Genomic DNA, 20,169 nt, shown 5'->3' on the forward strand with positions numbered 1-20,169 from the left:
GGTTTGTATGAAAAAACAACATCAGTTGGAAGGAATTTCTCTCAGCTGAAAGTCAGGAAAAACATTTATGCCACACAACCCCTCTGCAGCAGCACAAGGCTAAGCCAGGCCTCAGTGAAGTAAGATCCTGCATCCCAATCCCTTCATGTGTGTGCTTGCAATTCCCAGTCAGGCTCTTGCATCCCACACTGACAAAAGTGAACAAAAGCTGATGCTACCAACTTGATGTCTGAAGTGTTGGACCCCCCATTCCACAAGGGGGTCAAGAGGAAACTCAGCTTGCTGCAGTCTGAAGGTCCTTTCATGTGAAGAAATTTCATGTGCAGGTCCTGCTGGCTTTGGAAAACACCTGGTTCTAGACCCAGCTCAAAGCCCTGTCTATAAACGACCCCTGTGAATCCAAATCTGAAGCCTGATGGCACTGGTGTGGCATCAGCCTGTTCTCCTGAGCTGAGAGAAATGGAGTGAGGATCCATGGCACTGCTGTGGCATCAGCCTGTTCTCCTGAGCTGAGAGAAATGGAGTGAGGATCCATGGCACTGCTGTGGCATCAGCCTGTTCTCCTGAGCTGAGAGAAATGGAGTGAGGATCCATGGCACTGCTGTGGCATCAGCCTGTTCTCCTGAGCTGAGAGAAATGGAGTGAGGATCCAGGCAGCCTGCAGACTACAGGCTGTCCTTGTGACTGCCATGCCTCATCTTGCACAGCTTTTCCTTGAATCCAGCAGTATAAAGGGTTCAAAAACCCTTTATCAAATCAAAATATAGCTAAAATCACTAGTAATTAAAAAAATTAAAAGAAAGGGGAATATTATTTCACATATTCTTCCACCACTGCATAGACTCTGTTTCCTATTAAAGGCAACTGTGTGTAGTGTTTCCTTAAGATTCTGCTTCCTATTGTGTAATATGGAATGTTAAAAATCTCAATATCGCTTCAGAAGGTATTACAAACTCCAGAGAGTTTTCTATTCCCAAGAAATCTGTCCCAGTGGGAAGCTGGAATAGTTCCTGCAGAATTTACAGCAAATGCCTCAGACCCTATGTAATATTTATGGTGTCCTTCTCATCTTATCCAGGCTGGTTTGCTGCTCTGCTGCTGTGAAAGGAAAGCCTGTTTCAATGGTTCAGGGCTGTGACATTCACTTTGAAGGATATTGAAGTGGATACGACAGCCACAGGAAATGTTCCAGTCTCACTGAGGTACCTCTGAGAGGTATTCAGTCAAATGAGAATTCACTAATCTGATTCCCAGGAAAAAAAAATTTAAAAAAATCACTGTAACTTAATGAAGAAAGAGAAAGAAACGCGGCAGATGTGCATTCATGGCTTGCCAGATCTGGATTCTGTGGAAGCCAAGAGAAAAATTCCCATTCACTTTCATGGGAATAGGATTTTGACCCCAAAGGTCTTCCATTCAAACAGAATTATGATGCATTTTGAAACCTTGTGAGAATTAGGTGAGAATTGCATTAGAAAGAAACCACTGTGTGCTAGGATATATCTGCAAGGCCACAGCCCACAGATCCCACAGCCCTTCCTATAGAAACATAAATTGGGGCAGCAGAACAAGCCAGGTGGGGTCATCACTGCTTCAGTTACTGACAAAAGGGCAGAGGTGCCACCTCCAAACTGCTGCTCCACATCTCAAAGTGCCTGGGCTCTATCCACTGCAGAATAAATGTTTGCTCCAGAGCTGTTCCCACTTTGCTGCCTGTGGGAGAAATGAATGTACAGTGGCAATAGCTGTGTGTTCTAACCTGCCAGAAGAAGAGGAGATAAAGAAAGATGCTCCTTTGGGTTGAGCTTGGCACAAAATATAAATGACAAACAGATGATCAAACTGACAGAGAGGAGGTTTAGATGAGAGATTAGCAAGATATTGTTCCCTGTGAGGGTGGGGAGGCCCTGGCACACAGAAGCTGTGTGCAAGTGTCCAAGGCCAAGTTGGATGGGGCTTGGAGCACCCTGGGATAGTGGAAGGTGTCCCTGCCCATGGCCGGGGACGAGACTGGATAAGCTTTAAGGTCCTTTCCAACCCAAACCACTCTGTGATTCTCTGATTCCATGAGTGCATGCTGACAGCTCCTTTAGTGAATCCTTTTGCAGCCCTGCATCCCAACCTAAACTTTCAGAACTGGAGGTCAGAGCTCAAAGTCCATATTGAAGTCCCCAGACCAGACCATGATTCCCCTGTGCAAGGCACTCAGCAGCTTTCATTCATCCAGAGGGAAGATGATGGGTGCAGAGTACTTGTTAAATACAGGTATTTTCTGAGCAGTTGTTAAGCCTGTCACTGCAGACAGCTCGTCCCAGACTCCCAGACCTGCTGGAGGCATCAGTCAAGTTGAAAGTTAGGGAAATGGGATGTGACACCTGGATGAAAGGGATGACATGAACAAAGAAGGAGCCAGGGGCTAGAGCTGAGTCCTGGCTGTGCAATCTGCTGGATGGGACATCAGCTCTCCAAGGAGCCTGAGTCATTGCAAGGTGGTCTGAGCAAAGTCCTGGGAAACACTGCCAAGATCAACCTGTCCTGCTCTCTGTGGATGAGAGACACAACCCTACAGGGCAGCCCATGTCTCTTGCTGTCTCCACAAACAGAGAGGAGATTATGTGGGAAGGAGGAACCTGCATTAGCTGTGTCCTTGAGGGCAGATTATAGTTCAGGAGACAAACAGTCCTAGGAGTGAGGAACAGCAGGAGTGCTAAGCCTGCATGGTCATTTTTAGCCTCCTTTGCATATTCACACATACACAGGAAGAGAATTCATCGCACCAAATAAACCACAGCCCTGGCTTGGACGTGGACAAACAGTTCTGGATGACTGGAGGGTGATGTTGCAGTGAAAGGAATCAAAATTTTAGCATGATGTCTCAAGAGACATTTAGAGTGGAGAAGATGGGAAGCCCTTCACCCAGAGAGCACACTGATGGGAGATCCATGGGACAAGAAGAAATAGTAGCTGCTCCATATTGAAAAGCAGAGATGCTGAGGGGAGCAGTAAAAAGATTAAAGTCGGTGTCTGGTTTTATTTAACAACATCATTAATTCCTTGAGAATCAAGAGGAGTGAGTACATTCACATCTGAAATGACTTTGAGACACGCAGCCAACATCCCTGTTGCACTGAGCACTCAGAAATGTGAGGAGGAAACAGTGAAACAAGATTCAGTTCAGGATAGGGAATGCCAGGGAGGGAGAGTGATCCAAACTGCAGATATTCAGTGGAAGAAATACAATTTGAGAGCAGGGATTGGGGTGAAGGTTGTCCTCTGAGACATGGATTTATAAAACAGTAAGGCAAGACAGCTATAATAAATTGGATGTAGTCTCTGTGTGCATCAGAGAAGGAGCATCTCTGGCAAAGGGATCACTAGTGAGATTACAGGGCTATTACTGATGAAACCAAACTTAAATGGAAAAGAAGAAGAAAAGGCAGGCAAGAATAATAGGAATGATTAAGGGATGTGTGCATATAATTTTAAGGCTCATTGAAATAAATTTAGAAAACTCTTAAGAGAAGAAAAAAAATCACCTTTTACTTTAAAAACATTGATAAGCTCTCATTAGCAACTAAATATTGAGAAAAATGTGTTCAAAGCTCAGGATTTCATAAACCTAGTACAAGATGCAGATGAGGGAGAAGTCAACTAGTCTTCCTGTGAAATGGCAACAACCACAGTGCAGAGACACCACTCACCAAGGTACTGAAGACAAATATCAAATTCTGGTATCCAAAACGAGTCCCTAGCCAGGATAAATTCCTGTTTTCCTATCCCCTGGTTTGTAAGAGGGAATATGTGAATTTACTATTTGGGAGATATGGGAAAAAGCTGAATTTAAGGAGAAATGGCCTCTCTCTGCCTATGAGAGCTATTCCAGGCTTGTTTATATTTTCCTTTCCTTGGATGATTTCAAGTGAGTTTGCTGCTCATGGCTGTCGGCTGCAGTTGGAGCATGCAGTGAGAAGGAATTGATAAAAATGCCACTTGGGATTTCCATGCTAAATATCAGAGCACTCCCCTTGTGTTCAGCAGCCTGATTAGACCAGACAAAGCACTTGAAGAACAGAAGTCTAATGCAGGAAGCAAGTCTGTGTGGAAGGAGGCAAAGACAGGCCTGGTTCACATCACCAGCAAATCCTGCACCCCCAGGAATCCTGCATTTCTCCATGGAAGTGATACCTTAGGTTTTAAGCTTTGCTGTTCTGTTTTGGTGTGCAGCTTTTAGTTTTATATTAAGTGTTACTAGGATCTTTCCACAGGGTGGTGAAGACAAAACAATCCTATTCTAGCTGGAGACTCAAGGACAATCTCTCCAAACTTCAGGCCCAAAAGTGAGAAGAGGAGGGTGGGCAAGCAAGCAAGGAGGATGCAACTTCATAATTTGAAGCTATTAATCGGACAGTTAACCCCTGCATGCAAATGGACTAAAACTTATAAAAATGGGAGATCTCATGACCAAGCCTTCTTTTGCTTCCATCCTGGAGCCATCCAGGCAGAGGTGGGAGCTGGGCTGGGGTCTGGGCTCTCTGCAGGCAGCACGTGGTTGAGGCTGCTTGGACAACGCGGTGTATCCTATCTTTCCTGCACGATGGTAGGGGATTTCTTGTGGGACTAATGGCCTGATTGTTGGCCAGAGAGGGGCTGAATTGAGCACGCATTCCTCTCACACCTCATTACCGCCCCGCCACCCCGGCTGCCTCTGTTTGTTTAAGTGCAGCTCCTCAAGTCGGAGGATGCTCGTTAGGAGCCGGCTCTGATAAACACAGCACTTGTGCACTTGCCTAATTTGGTACCTCTGATGAGCCAGAACTTAATAAATGCAAACTGCTACCCAAATTACTTAGATTTGTTCCGTCATTTTCTGTCTTCCTCAGCATATTCTCTGGGCTGATCTCATGACATTCTCCTTCATGCCAGGTTTTTTTTTGTCTATCTGAACTTTCTTTTTCCACTAGAAGCCTCCAAGCTGGGCTCCTCTCAGGCACTTTGCATATATTATTTCACTGCTCCAGTGGAATGGTTCAAATTATAATTTTCCAGCTGAGATACAAAGACTAATTCATTCAAGACCACCTTTTTTTGTTTGTGTGTGTGACAGTGTGGATTTCTCTGTGGTCCTTGAGGAGATAAAATGCACCCAAAGTGCTCTGGGAAAACTGGGAGCAAGATAGAGAAAGCAAATCGTGGAGCAAAGTCATGTGCTATCAAGTGTATCCCATGCACTCTTTGGGGATGAGCTGATGGTGGGAGAGAGGACAAAGAAACCAGACACAGAAAATGCTGGTTGACAGATAAATCTGGGCTGAAACCCTCTGCTGATACTGATCAAATCAAATCCACAGCAGGAGTCCATACCAAGAAATTGGCTGCTAATTTTTATGGCTCAGCATCCAGCAGTGAGCTCCAGTGTTATATTAGGGAGCCCAGGAAGGGATGTGCATCCTTCTCCTTGCTCCTGCTCTGAGGAAGGCAGGAGATCCATCAGGAGCACTGCATGCACTTCTGGGCTCCCCAGCAGAGTCCAGAGGAGGTCACAGAAATGATCACAGGGATGGAGCACCTCTGCTATGAGGAAAGGCTGAGACAATTGGGAATAGTCAGCCTGGAAAAGGAAAAAGAGACCTCATTGTGGCCTTTCAACTCCTAAAGGGGGCCTGTAAGAGAAATGGACTTTTTAGCAGGGCCTCTTGCTCTGGGACAAAGGGGGTGGTTCTAAACTGAAGGAAGGTCGGTTTAGATTAGATGTAAGGAAAAAGTTTGTAACAATGTGGGTGCTGAGGCCCTGGCACAGGTTGCCCAGAGAAGCTGTGGCTGCCCCATCCCTGCAAGTGTCCAAGGTCAGGCTGGACAGAGCTCTCAGCAACCTGATTGAGTGTAAAATGTGCCTGCTCACTGCAGGGGGTGGGACTGAATGACCTTTGAAGGTCCCTTTCTACCCAAACTATTCTGGGATTTTGTGATCTCTGCTCTGGTGCTTGTGCCAGGGGCGATCTCACCTCCAGCTCTTGGGAACCAGGCTTAGGTGCCTCTGATGTTTCCTGGGATGGACAAATTGGGCAGGGAGGGCTGGTGACATGCCATGAGGCCTCTGGATGCAGCAGAGTGCGTCACCAGCTGAGTGTCAGCACGCAGGGTTTGCGGCTCCAGGGACTGCTCCATGGCTGTAATCCCAGAAAAGTCATTCAGGGCAACTGAGAAACGTGCCAGGTAGATGCCTAAAATGAAGATGGAAGTGTCTCTGATTGCCTTGGCCCCACATTGCTGCCCAGCCTGGGAGGACACCAGGGGGATCATCCATGAGAGCAGGATTGGCAAACAGAGGATCAGTGTGGGCAGTGGGATGTCACAAATGGGAAAGGCTGAATCCAGCTTTATTTCTACCATTCCATGGCCATAATCCTGATATTTGACAAGTAGCTCAAATTCACTTACAGTAATCTTATAAAGTAAATAGCTTTGATCCAATGTGTTTAATTTAAAGCACTTATGTTTTATTCTTTTGCTGTGAAGAACAGACTGTGCTTTCTTTAATAATGTCTAAGAAACAAAGGTTTCCAATCCCCACACAGAGCAAAATTCATACCAGCAATACAACTGTGAAAAGTGATTTCCTTGAGCCTGTTTTCATGCAGAAAAAACAATTCCTGTGCCTCAGGAATCAGTGTGGCCATGTATTGAAATGTAGTGCATCAAATAACTGTGTGAAAATTTGGAAAATTAACTCATGAATGATTTGTGAAGTTGAGAAATTGATAAGTGCTCAGTCACAGCAACAGTAAAGAGTTGATAAGATGATAAAAATCATGGATAATATATTAAGGGCCTCAGGGAAAAAAAAAAGAAAAAAGGAGAAAAAGAAGGAATTAGTTTGCAAAATATGATTGTTTTTGAAAATGTTTGCCTAGCAACAGCCCAACAAATGCTCCAAGTATGGCTGTATTTCATATTCTCACAGCAATACCACATCATGTTTCAACACAAGCCAGCCCTGAAATCCACCCTGGTGACCTCAGCTGCCCTGCTCTGGTGCTGGGGCATCTGGCAGCTCCCCCCCTTCCCGAGCCGTGGCCGACTGCAGCCCTGCTGGCCATGGCCGGGCACAGAGCACATCTGTTTCCTCCATCCTACGTTGCAACAACCTATTCCCTGCTTTCTGTCGCCTGGCACCATGGAAGAAACAACTTGATGTGTCAATTTCCCTGTCTGTGCCCCGCTGGCAGCGGGTGGTGCCCACCTCTGCCCACTCAGCTCTGCCTGACCTCACGTTCCCCACGCGCCTGAGCTGGAGGAGTCAAAGTCGGGTCAAGTTCTTGTGTTCCAAGCCCAGGCAAAATCTCTTCCTCACAGAGTTCTGTTCACTTTTCCATCATCTCACTCATGGCTTTGCTTTTCAGAGCAGACTTGAAAACTGAGTGTAACAGCAGAAACAAATCAGGGAGTTTCAACAAAGTCCAGTGAACTGCTAGGAAAGGAAAGGGGATGTTAAAGGAAAGGGAAAGGAGGAAAGGAAAGGGGAAAGGAAGGAAAGGAAGGGGGAAAGAAGGAAAGGAAGGGGGAAAAGAAGGAAAGGAAGGGGAAAGGAAGGAAAGGAAGAGGGGGAAGAAGGAAAGGAGAGGGAAGAGAAAGGAGAGGGGAAAGAAGGAAAGGGAAGGGGAAAGAAGGAAAGGAAGGGGAAAGAAGGAAAGGAAAGGGGGAAGAAGGAAAGGAAAGGGGAAGAAGGAAAGGAAAGGGGGAAGAAGGAAAGGAAAGGGGAAGAAGGAAAGGAAAGGGGGAAGAAGGAAAGGAAAGGGGGAAGAAGGAAAGGAAAGGGGAAAAGGAAAGGAAAGGGGGAAAGGAAGGAAAGGGGAAAGGAAAGGAAAGGGGAAAGGAAAGGAAAGGGAAAGAAAGGAAAGGGGAAAGGAAAGGGAAAAGGAAAGGAAAGGAAGAGGGGAAAGAAGGAAAGGAGAGGGGAAAGAAGGAAAGGAGAGGGAAAGAAGGAAAGGAGAGGGGAAAGAAGGAAAGGAGAGGGGAAGAAGGAAAGGAGAGGGGAAAGAAGGAAAGGAGAGGGGAAAGAAGGAAAGGAGAGGAAAGAAGGAAAGGAAAGGGGAAGAAGAAGGAAAGGAAAGGGGGAAGAAGGAAGGAAAGGGGGAAGAAGGAAAGGAAAGGGGGAAGAAGGAAAGGAAAGGGAAAGGAAGGGGAAGGAAGAAAGAGGAAAGGGAAAGGAAAGGAAAGGAAAGGGGAAAGGAAAGGAAAGGAAAGGAAAGGAAAGGAAAGGAAAGGAAAGAAAGGAAAGAAAGGAAAGGAAAGGAAAGGAAGGAAGGAAAGGAAAGGAAAGGAAAGGAAAGGAAAGGAAAGGAAAGGAAAGGAAAGGAAAGGAAAGGAAAGGAAAGGAAAGGAAAGGAAAGGAAAGGAAAGGAAAGGAAAGGAAAGGAAAGGGTGCCAACCTGTCAGAAATTCAGCCTGTCAAAATAAGGTTCAGATCCATTTGTGTCCCTGCTATCCCACAGAGCTCAGATGTGAGAACAGTTTTCAGCATAAATAGTGGCCATGCTGTGAGAAGCAGAAGTTGTGTACATGGAGGAAGGCTTGAGCTGGCACACGGCTCTCCTGAGTTCTGAGCCTGCTGTTGCCAGAGTTATACCACTATTTTCAAAAAGGAGGTGGATTTAGGTGCTCCTGTCTCTCAGCAATGGTATCTGTCCCTGAAGATGAGCTCAGGCTCCTGGATTGCCTGGTAAGCCCTGTCCTCAGAGGCAGCTGGGAGACCCTGGTGCAGTGGAGGCATTATCTGAGGAGAACAGAGCTCCTGCTGCACTCTGAGCTCCAAGTCAGCTGTGATCCAGAAGCCTCCATCCAAACACACCTCTCCTGTCTACTCTCTTGTCTCCTTGGCCAGCAGAGCAGCAGGTCTCATGGCAGGCAGCAGGGACAGCACAGCCTCACCACCCTAGAAAGGGACACGAGCACATTCTGTCTCCTGCCAACGTGGCTCTGGAGAGGAGACCTCTGCCAGAGGGATGAGGCAAACAGCCAGGCAGGTACAGCTTTAATCAGGTCTCCTTTTGAGGCAAAAAGCCTTCATTTCATCACTTGTGTCACTTTGCAGTTTGGGCAGGCTTTGAGCACAGGGTGGGCAGCAAACACAAGGCAGCTGCAGGTACCTGCTGAGCCTGGCAGCTCTCTGTACTCAGAGGTGCACCTGAAGGTGTGCTCCAGCTGGAGATCCTTTGCCAGTATAAATTTTGTCCCCAGCAGGAGGGCCAGGCAGAGCAATAAGATCAGCTAACCCTTAAAACACAGACAAAGCCCAGCCCAAGGCCACCCAGGAGCAATTTTGAAGTGAGAGCAGTTCAGCAGCTGTCCTTGGGTGGCTGCAAACTGCTTTTATGAGCCCACTTGCAGGAAGCAGGGACTGCACATCATCACCTCTGTTTTCCAGGTCCAGGTCCTGCAGGCCTGGGTTTCATGGTAACTGGAACCAGATCTTTGTTGTTGCATTTGTGTTGATTTAACACAATGACTTTTCTGTTAAAATTACCTATACTATATGAGGTAGAATTTATCCTGACATCCTGCTTTTATGTATGTCAGAACCCAGACAATTCCTATCACACCATAACATTTACCAACATGGAGTTCACCCAGCAGCATTTTTAGAACATTTCTGAGATAGAAAAATAACTTTACAGGGGATGACCTTGTTCTGCATCACACTGCCATCAGATTTTACCTACTGCTGGGAACCTCAGAACTGGAATCACAATTTTCACATCTCTGTCACAAATTGGATGCAGAGGGATCAGTGCACCAATGGCTCATCAGCTGCTGCCTGCAAAGCACACTGAGGCCCACAGAGGAAAGCATGGCAGTGACAAGTGTTATTTATTAGTCTCTGAGTTAATAACCCTTTATTTTGCAGCACATCTTTGACTTTGGTCATCACACCCTTCCCACCTCCTCATTCCAAACCACAGAGAGTTGCAATACAGAATACATCTGTTTCCTGTTTCAGAAATTGCAATTACACATTTACAACCAGCACCCTCAGCTGAGATTCAGAGGCAAGCAGTTGTATTTACAAGTAATGTGTGCTCCTGAACCTATCAGGCTCCTTTGTACTGCCTGCTGAAAATGCAGAATAGACAAATAGAGGAGAAAGAACATTGCTGTTATTTGGAGAGGTTCGCACCATCCTCTTTTTCTCTTACTGCTATTAAAATTAAATAGGTGTCGGGGATAATCTGCTATATTTAACAGAAATAAGTAATTGTAATGACACACAGGGAGAAAAGACAATTATTTAAATTGGTAATAAATGTTCCTTACTATCGAATCAGGATGACCCCCGTGGCAGGGAAGAATGATGAGGAGGACTCCATCTTATCAGAAGACTAATAACTACTTTATTAATTAGAATAATATAGTATTATTATACAATAGCATTATTATTATAATTTATTAACTATAATAATATAGTATAATAAAGTAATTATTATTAGTATAATAATTACATTATTATACTATATTATTCTATATTATATTACCCTATATTACATTACATCTAAACTGAATCTGCCAAGCACTCAACTCAACTGCCCAGAATCTCATGGCTGTCACCCACAGTCCTGACACACACACACACCTGGCCCTGGCAGGCCAAGGAAACAAAACACCATCACTTTGGGTAAACAATGTCCATATTGCATTCTACTTTTGCACAAATACAGGCACAACAAATGAGATAAGAATTGTGTTTTCTTTCTCTGAGGTTCGGAGAAGGTGAAACCCAGAAATATTCTTGGGAAGAATTGTGCCTTGCTTTTGTCTGTGAAGAGAAATGTGGTGACACTTTACTAAGATATTATTATTATTATTATTATTATTATTATTATTATTATTATTATTATTATTATTATTATTATTATTATTATTATTATTATTATTATTACTAGTCATGAGAACCTCCAGGCCAAGTAAGGGTATGTGCTGCCTTCACTACTTCACTGAAGCAAGGCCAGTGGGTAAAACCCAAAAGAAATCAGTGGTTAGAAGGCCCCTGTGCCTTGGCTACAGGCTCTATCACACAAGGACAGGTTCTGTGCCATGCAGCTCCTCAGGCCCCTCTGATGCTCTGGGACAAAGCCTGGCCAGACCACAATTTAGGCTTTCCATCACCTGCTGACATGTTGGATGCAGACTGGAAGCTCAGCCTCCTGCCATTCTGGTAGGCAGTGAGGCTGAGGGAATTGCATCCCTTTGACCACTCCTCTCTCTCTGCCTCCTCAAGTTAAACAGCTTGAGACTGATGGGCCCAGCCCTGTGCTCAGGGATAAACATTGGTGAAAGTATTTGCAGACACAGGACCATAATCTAGAGGCCAATGTTGATCCCAGATATCATTTTGTTTATGAGTGTCAGTCCTGGGGAATGACTGAAATCCCAAGGGAAAAGCCTGTGTTTCAAGATGCTTGCAACATCTTATCCCCCAGCCTGACTCAAGCCTGACTTGCCAGAGCAATCAGCATCTACAACAGAGCTAAAATCACATGCTGGTGTAGGATGGATACGTTTTGCGAGCAGAGTTGGGAGGTGGAAACATGCAGACCTGCAATAATGCTGGCACTTTGCAGGATGAGAATTTGCAAATGCTTTGGCCAGCTCTAGGTTCAGCCACACTGAAAGCTTGTGTGGACTGGCTGTGTAAGGAAAGAGAAAACAGCAAGACTCCTGCACAGGCCTGCTGCTGCTTGAACAAGGGAATCACCTGTCTCCTTGGCTCATTACTTGGCATATTCCCTTCTCCTTGCTAGTGAACCAAATGTAAATATCTTGATTGCTCATGAGCTCCGTGGTGTGTCAATCAGCTCTCTGCTACCAGCTCTTCCCTCTCCAGCTCTTTCCTTGAGCTCCTAAGTGCAAAATAACTTCCAAAATTCTCGTCCAAAAGAGTTGCTGCTGCCCAAATGTGGAATAGGAACCAAACCTCTGAACCTCAGGTGCACACAGTATATAAACCCTGCTTTTCGTACAGTGATACTATTTATAAACAATATAAGCTCTGACACCTTTTAGCTTGGAAAACAATGGCCTGGATTTTCAGGTTGGCTTAAACCTCAGCACACACATCAACACAAATGGCCAGCACACACAGCTTCCTGCCTGGGTCTGATCTCTTTAATTAGAGGGAATTTTAGGAGGCTCTTCCCAACCTCAGAGTCACAGTGCTGCAACACTGACAAGCCCATCAAGAGAACGGGCAGCTGGAGGGATTCCTCAGTTGCAGGAGCTCACCTGTTTTCTCTGGGCCAGCAGCAGAGTTTGGGAGCTCCAAAGCTGGCTTGGTGTGTTTACAGGGAGATCTGCTGCTCACACAATTTGCTGATGTTTCCCAGGCAGCTTTGCAGATATGACAGGGCTAAGGAGAGGCCCCTGGAGACCCAACTCCCCTACAAACAACACTGGTATCTGCAGTGTTGGTTAGTCTGAACCAGGCTGGGCAGGAGTGTTGATATGCTGGAGGGTAGGAGCTTGGACTACTCTGATTTTAAGTTCATTGCAAGAGGCCATAGCAGATTAGGGGGAAGAAAAGAGAAAGCATTGTTTTAGATCAGCATTAATTCCAAGAGAAGGAAGGGGGGAATCCTGATGTGCATTTTGTCTCCCACAATCAGGAAATGCTGCAGACATCTCCTCAGCATCATCTGCTGTCCTTATTTCTTCTCCGGGGTTGAGGCACACTGGAGACAAAAGATTTTGCAGCCCCAGCAGAAATGTTTGTGGAATGTTTATCTGATCAGCTAAAGCCTTTGAAGGCTTGCTTTGGTAAAGAGTTGTAACACTTCATCATTCAGATGCAACTGAAACACTTGGTGTCTCCTTTTTGCAAGAGAGGCTTTTTTTAGGGCAGCAAATTGGTGTTTTGTACCAACAGCAAGAGCTGGGATGAGGTCAGGGTACCACAGTTCATGGAATTATTTATTTTTCTGGACAAAGCTAGAGATGGGGTGACATGCTGTTTCATGTTTGTCAGACAAACTGCACTGCCCACCAAACAAGCAGTCCCTGAAAGGGAAAAGAGTCCCCAAAGCCCAGTTTTGATGCTAACTGTGCAGTGAGATGTAAGCTCCCTCCCTGTGCTCTGCAGGGAAGGAAAACCTGATGCTTGTTACTCCTTTCTGCATCACGAAGGAGACTGCACAAAAGGGAAAAAGCATCTCTGCTAAGAGTAAGACTACTGGCTTTTCAGCATGGAAAAAGTGATGGCAGACACACAGAAGCAGTTTGGGAAGAGCCAGATTATTGGCCTGCTCCACAGTTTGGGAGTAACCCCTGGGCAGTAACCCCTGGGCAGCCAGGCTCTGCTTTCTGCCCTATCCCATGTGATGGGGTGAAATTAAAGCAAACCTCATTATCATCTTTCAACACCACTTAGCACATCCCAATTTCGAGGCTACCAGAGAGAAATATGGAAGGGTTTTGGGGTCTCCAAGCTGGACAGTTACAGCTCACATGGAGCAGGGCTGTGTGGGTCTACACAGTCACGTTCTGTGGTCAGGGTAACATTTGCAACTGTGCTTCCTGGTGCTTTCTCCGCCTGGATTCCAGGTGTTTGTACAAACTTGGCTGCTTGATGCATTGCAAGGGACAAACACGGCTGATTTTCCATATGATGCCCAGCAGGGACACTCCTAAATGGCAGCTGCACTGAGCTCACCTTTCTGACCACTGCTCCAGCTGCTTTCAGCTCTCTCCCCAAGCTAAGTCGTTGATCACAACATTTCTGTGTGCCTGCAGGTGCTACATATTCATTCATGTCAGCTCAAAGACCACGAGCTCAGACGTATGTCAGGCTGAATTTCCAGCTTCAAGGGGAAAAACAAACCTCAGGGAGACTATAATGTGCCTGCTCCTACTTCTAACCACTTGGAAAATACCATTTTGTCACAGGACATCAGCTCACCATTCTGAGCTACAGCAAATTTGCTTTTAAAGCCCTCCAGTCCATTTTTATCCAGGACATGTGCCCTGTTCTGAGCTCAGCCTGGCAGTGGTGGGGCCATAGCAATACTTCAGCTTGAAGCCAGCCCCTTTTAAAGCTCAGTTCTGCAGAACAGGCTTAATCTAGGCTGGGTCCAGCCTAGTAGTTCCTGAACTGTCAGCAGAAAAATGCACACCATGCACATATAAGACTGATGGTGGGAAAGTCTCCCAAAAACAACTGATGATCCCTGTAACTTCCACTAGCAATAACTTGCTTCAGTGCAATTAATTCCTGTAAATCTCCTGATGATACCAGATATGTCCTACAGACGCTGCTGTAGTCTCCTCTAATCTTCAACTGCAGATAGAATTTTCTTTATAACTTTGTTATCTCTATGGGGAACATTGTCATTTCTGCTTTCTGACTTTCAGTGTCACAGAGTTGCTCTGAACCTTCTCCCAAGACTCTTTCCCCTCACTTTGCTTCTTTTCCCCTTCTTTTTAAAACATTTTAGGGTTTTAGTTGCATTGTTCCTGGCATTGCTTCATCTGTGCAACTTCTGTTACTGAAGCAAATGGGGCTGGAGCTTGAGCAATGCAAGTTCAGAGCAAGAAATGAGATAACTGAGGCAGGAATGAGACAAGGCAATGCCCTGCTCTTGCGAAAGAGAAATAGAAAATATAAATTTCTGAGGTTGCAAACAAGCCCTTTCTGCTGGATCAAACCACAGCATTACAGGCTGCAGCAAAGGATGGTTTCAACATTTTCAGGGCTGTGGTGTTTAGGATTAATTTAGGATATTTTGCTTTTGCCATGATTTGAAATCTTTCATACCCTCACAAGGCAAAGAGCAACAACTGTGTATTTTAATCTTTGCAGTTCCTCAAAGATATTGAAATGTTTGAAATCCACTCCACTCCACGGGATGCTTGAAAGTATTCCTTTAAAAGGAAATTATGGTTGAGATATCAATGTCAATACAGTGATAGCTCTGCTAAAATTCCACTAGCTACAAAGAAAATGTTTATTTATGTACCCTTCCACGATTCCTTGCATGTACTGAGCATTATAAATGTTTCCAGGAAAAATCACTGTTTATTTACAAGTTTTATTAGCACAGCACCACGTGACCTGATGTTAATGGGCTGGGGGGACTATAAAGAGGCAAAACCATTTTGCTTGGAGGAGAATAAAATATAAAGGGACAAAATAAGATTGAAATGATGAGCTGCAGCCCAGAGAAATGGAGGAATCTGCCCAAAGTCCCACAGACCCAGAAGATCCTACATTTGCACATTCTTGCTCTGACCTATGTCTGGGGTGAGCACCACAGATATTTCCTACGGAGAACTTTGGCCCCATTAGTTTAGATTTTAGAAAATCTCAGGCTATGCTAATTAATTTATTTATTTATTGCCTCTGTGCTATATACAGGATGAGGAGCCATTAAAATGAGCACAGCCTGCTCTAGGGTTATGTGTCTGCAGGGCCCATCAGATGTGCTGCATCGTTTTTCCTTGCAGCCATGATGCAGGAATTAATATTGGACTATGAACTTTCCAAATTCACTCACAGTCTGATCTCTGCTAAGCAGATCCCTACAGATAACTCTTTCTTCTTAAAAACCACATTCCAAGTTCCCTAATAAAAAAATGTACCAAGGTAAACCACAACCAATAATAATTTTTCTCTAACTTCTACCCAGTTTTATTTTGAATTTCTATATTGAATTTTAGACATCAGTTAATGCCACAAGTATGCTGACAGCTATCAGTATGATTCGCCATTTGACTTGAACTTTGAGTAAAAATTCTTTCTGTCCCATATCCGTGTGTTTTGATTATCTACAACATGGAGGAAAATTAAATGTTTCTACCCCTTTTCCACTGCTGTTTAGGTGAACATCCTAATATGTAACACAACTATGGAGAACCACAAGCAGTACTTGTGAGTGGGTGATTTTAACTCGAGTGAAACATCCTTTTCTTATCCATACCCCCTGCTGAATTCATTTTGGCTCAAACCATCCCCACGAGGCTTTGCTGTGTGGGGAGGCTGAAGTCAATCTCAGGCTAAAAGTGCAGTGGAAACTCACTCTGTGTTAAGGAACAGTTCAAAAAACTTTGGATTTTTGGCACCCACATTTCTAAGATCTCATGAGCTATCCCAGTCATGCTGGGGGAAAAAAAAAAGGAAGAAAAAAGAAGAAAGGAAAAAGTGTTTCTGATATTGCCAGTACTGCAGACCAAGCAGAAAATATTTTTTTTCTCGTATTTTTTTTCTTGGATGCTTTTTTTTTGAGAGAAAAGGCTGTTCTCTGTTGTTAGGAGCAGCAGAATATTTTTTCCCACTGTAGCACTACTCTGCTTTCCACAAAGCATCCTGATACAGCTACAGGTAGGATGAACCTCATCTTCCTCTGCAGGCATCTCTGCACTGGGAACATCCCCCACAGGATTAATGAACTTCTCCCAGCTTCCCTTGAGCACAAAAGATATTAATTTCTGGCAGTTAATGCCCATTTCTGGGGGAAACTGCCCATTTTCCCCTGCAGGGCACAGCCAGCCCCTGCCACTGAGGAACATGAGCCTGACAGCTTAGCAGGATATAAGGAAATTATGGATGACAATTATATCCAGAGTTATCTAAATCAAGCAGAGGCACTCAGGAAAGTTATAATGCATAATTCAGGTTGAAGCTGACCTTTAACTACTGCAGGCTGAAATCTTTTCCTGAAGCAGAATATCTTGAGAACTGGTTCATAAAGGGCTTTCTACACATTTCTCTGATGCCCTGAGCAACAACACACTCTGGTAAACAAGAAACCAGCTCCAGGAACTGTTGGCCTAATCTGGACTTGCAAGCCCTGATTGTTAAAAGTTTCAGGTGAATATTTGTGTGTAGTTTAGGAGAGAAAATGAAGGACAGATGCTGCTGAAGACTTAAAGGCAATCAGGATATCATTACCAGAGTTGTAGTCAAGTTAAGCTGTTACTATTCTCAGTTTTATTTGGATTTTACTTTAATCCCACAGAACCCAATAAAATATACCTTCTTGGAAAATATAATATGAAAGAATCCTATTGAAGCACCTGCTGTCCTTGCCAATAAGCTGTAAAAAAGGGAAAGACATTTGGAAACTAGTGTTCAGAGACTGGGCAGGAGGACTGGAAACTTTGCAGAGATGCTGCTGTTTTGTCCTGTTTATCTTCTTTCCCTCTTCTTGCTCATCTGGCCAGCAGTTAAGGAGAAGTATTTTGCCTCTTGTGAGTCACACTTACCAGAAACATTTTGCTTTGGGCATCTCCTTGTTGCCACAATCCTGGTCCCCCTTCTTTCTGTATTTCCCATTTGAATGGAAAGACACCGATTACTCTTTGGAAATATTACATGCTCTTGTATGAACAGCACTGCATTGGGCATGTCCAAATCTTTCCATTACAGCAATCCAGGAACAACTGCAAATAACATTTGTAATCAGAGTAGGACCCATAAGATGAGTCACTGATGTCTGAGAAGTTCCTGACTATGGCAATTCATGGGGAGGGGGTGGTTAAAGAGAGGGAGAAAAGGAAGTTTGGCTCTGATCCAGACTCATATCTGTGCTGGAAGAGCAGGAGAAATAATAAAACCTTTCCAAAAACACCACATGGGAAAACACCCATTGTTTGCTCCAATCTTTACTATCCTGTGGGGCAGAGCAGTAGACTCAGGAGAGGAACTCTCACCACGTACAATCAGCTGTTCAAGAGGTTTCTAAGAGGGTCAAAGATTATGCTTCCAGTGGAATGGGGTGGAAAAGGAAGTGAGTGGCCACATTGCCCTGTCTCTGCCCTGTCTCTGCCCTGCAGGACCCCCTTGAGCAGGGTGTGCCCTGCCTCCTGCTTTGGGTGCTGAAAACAGTGGAAAGTCCTTCAGCACTTCAAGATCCAGTGAATGACGTTCCCTTTGCAATTTGCAATCAGGGGAAAGGAGTTATCCACAGGCTTGGCCTGCACAGGAGGCTGTGAGAGCCCCAGTCCCACCTGATGGATGCCACAGGCCTTCACCAACCACCAGAGAAGAGGCACCAGCTTAGAGCTGGTGACAGCCACTGCCAAAATAGCCTTGTAAGCTTCCAAGCCTACTTCTGGCCTCTCCTGGATGCACGATGGACCGTGACATCCCTCTAGGCTGGCAACTCTTTCATTTCCAGGTTTTGGTTCTCAATAGGCAAAGTTCTCTGGTTTCTGGCTTTCCATGTCAAGAATTGCATTACAGTTGATGGGGACCCACCAAACAGCCATGTTGAGAATGGCCCCAAGCTACTTCTGATCCACCAGAACTGGTATGTTGTGAGGTATCCTGACTCTCTGAGAAGTTCTGAAATTCAGAGTGATTTCCTAGCTCAGGCATGGGTGAACCCTCAGCAGATAGCCCCAAAGTTTCTACAGTGTTCCTCACCATCCTTCCCAGTACTGCAAACTTAACTGAAGGCAAGCACATCCTCCTTGCTGTCTGCTCTTTGCCAGTGCTACTGCTGAGTGGATCCCAAAGTTTCCTGAGCAAGGAGCTCTTCCCTGTACTCAGCATGGCTCATTTTTTAACATGTGCAGGTGAAGGATGGTGTCCTGAGGGTCACCCACTCAGGGCTAGCAGAATATCTGGAACCACTGTGCATGGGGAAAGTATTAATAAGGGTCTCATGAATCCACATGACTCCACCCAACAACTCAGTGGGGTTATCCTTCCTTTCTTCAACTGCTGCCTCTGAGCTATGGTAACTGTTGGAAAGAGCTGGAGGTTTGGATCATAACCACTGCTTTTTGCAGCAGGGCATGTTGGAGGTTACAATAACATGGTACAAAACCAATCTTTTCCAGGATTTCTGATTCCAGTAGTAACTTGTCTCTCACCCTGACACGGGTCTTGCTGTTGTGCTGCCAGTGCTTCCACTGCTCAGATTGCTCAGCTGCTCCAGTCAGTTCCTAGAGCTTTCTGCCCCTCAGAAGCTTATCATAGTCCAGAGCCCAGCAGAAGATCCCTGCCCCAGAAGTTTTTCCTTTTTTTCTCTGTCTCATGCTGAATATCCATCCTCTGCCCCATGAAATTACTAAAGAAGGCATTCCTGTGTTATTCCTTTCCTGTCAGTGATCAGTTGAAGCCATGCAGATCTGTTCTCACCCTCATTTTAGTTTGTCTGTACCAGGACCTGAAGTTCAGACTTCTATTTAGACCTGACTCTGATATGTTTAACTTCATATTATATTTAACCCTCTGGGTTTCCTGAAGGAGTACAGATGAGAATTTTCAATTATGCATCTTTCCCAGCTGAGGTCAGGGGACCAATTCCTGCCCCTTTAAACACTGAGATAACCTTTCCAAGACAAACTCAGCACCCTGTACTGTGACACCCAGCTGAGGCCAGCCTTGGTTGGAGGGACAATAATTCTCACCCAGGCAGCATGGACACGTTTCTCTGCTAGAATAGGAAAAGTTTCTGTAACTCTTGTGGCCTCACACCTGGTTTGAGTGTAGGAGTCTGGCTTAAGTCCTGGAGTCAGGCCCTGGCCATCTTTGGTACAAATTTAAACCCAGCCTCTGGCTGCTGTAATTTATGCTAACAGTCAGGATGAATGCCAAGCCAACTCACGATGCAGGGATTCAAAAAGTGACTGAGAGTCACATTCTGTCCATTATTCTTCTAATGATGAGCCCATTGCTCAGATCTGAGCTGGGGAATGAATACCACCGGAAGGCAGCAGAAAGTGAAATCATCCGGAGTGCCTCATTGCTTACCTGTGGTTTCTGCAACAGCCCCACTGAGCATTCAGACCTTGGGGCAGAAATCTGTAAATTTGGCTGCTTCAGCTCCAACTGAAATCACTGCATGTAGGGAAATGTCTGCATCTACCCCAAGAAAAGACATGATGGGAAGGCATCCAGGGAATGTACTTGGTGCTAGAAGGCAAGTGTGTTAGAGTTCCCATGAATTAGCACAGCATTGTTTCCAGATAAAAAAAAAAACTAAAGTGGTTTGGGTTGCAAACCACAAGCACTTCTAGATTTCTTCAGTGCTCATCTTAAAGGTAAAAGTTTTCCATGGTTATTTGTCCATAGTTCACAATCTTTTGGTTAAACAAGCAACATTTACTTTTTTAGAAGTCTGGTTGTTTGGCCAAAGAGCTGGTAGGCCAGAGCACTTCTGATCAACTACACACGGT

The sequence above is a fragment of the Molothrus aeneus genome, chromosome 7, assembly GCF_037042795.1.
Source record: "Molothrus aeneus isolate 106 chromosome 7, BPBGC_Maene_1.0, whole genome shotgun sequence".
Taxonomy (NCBI): domain Eukaryota; kingdom Metazoa; phylum Chordata; class Aves; order Passeriformes; family Icteridae; genus Molothrus; species Molothrus aeneus.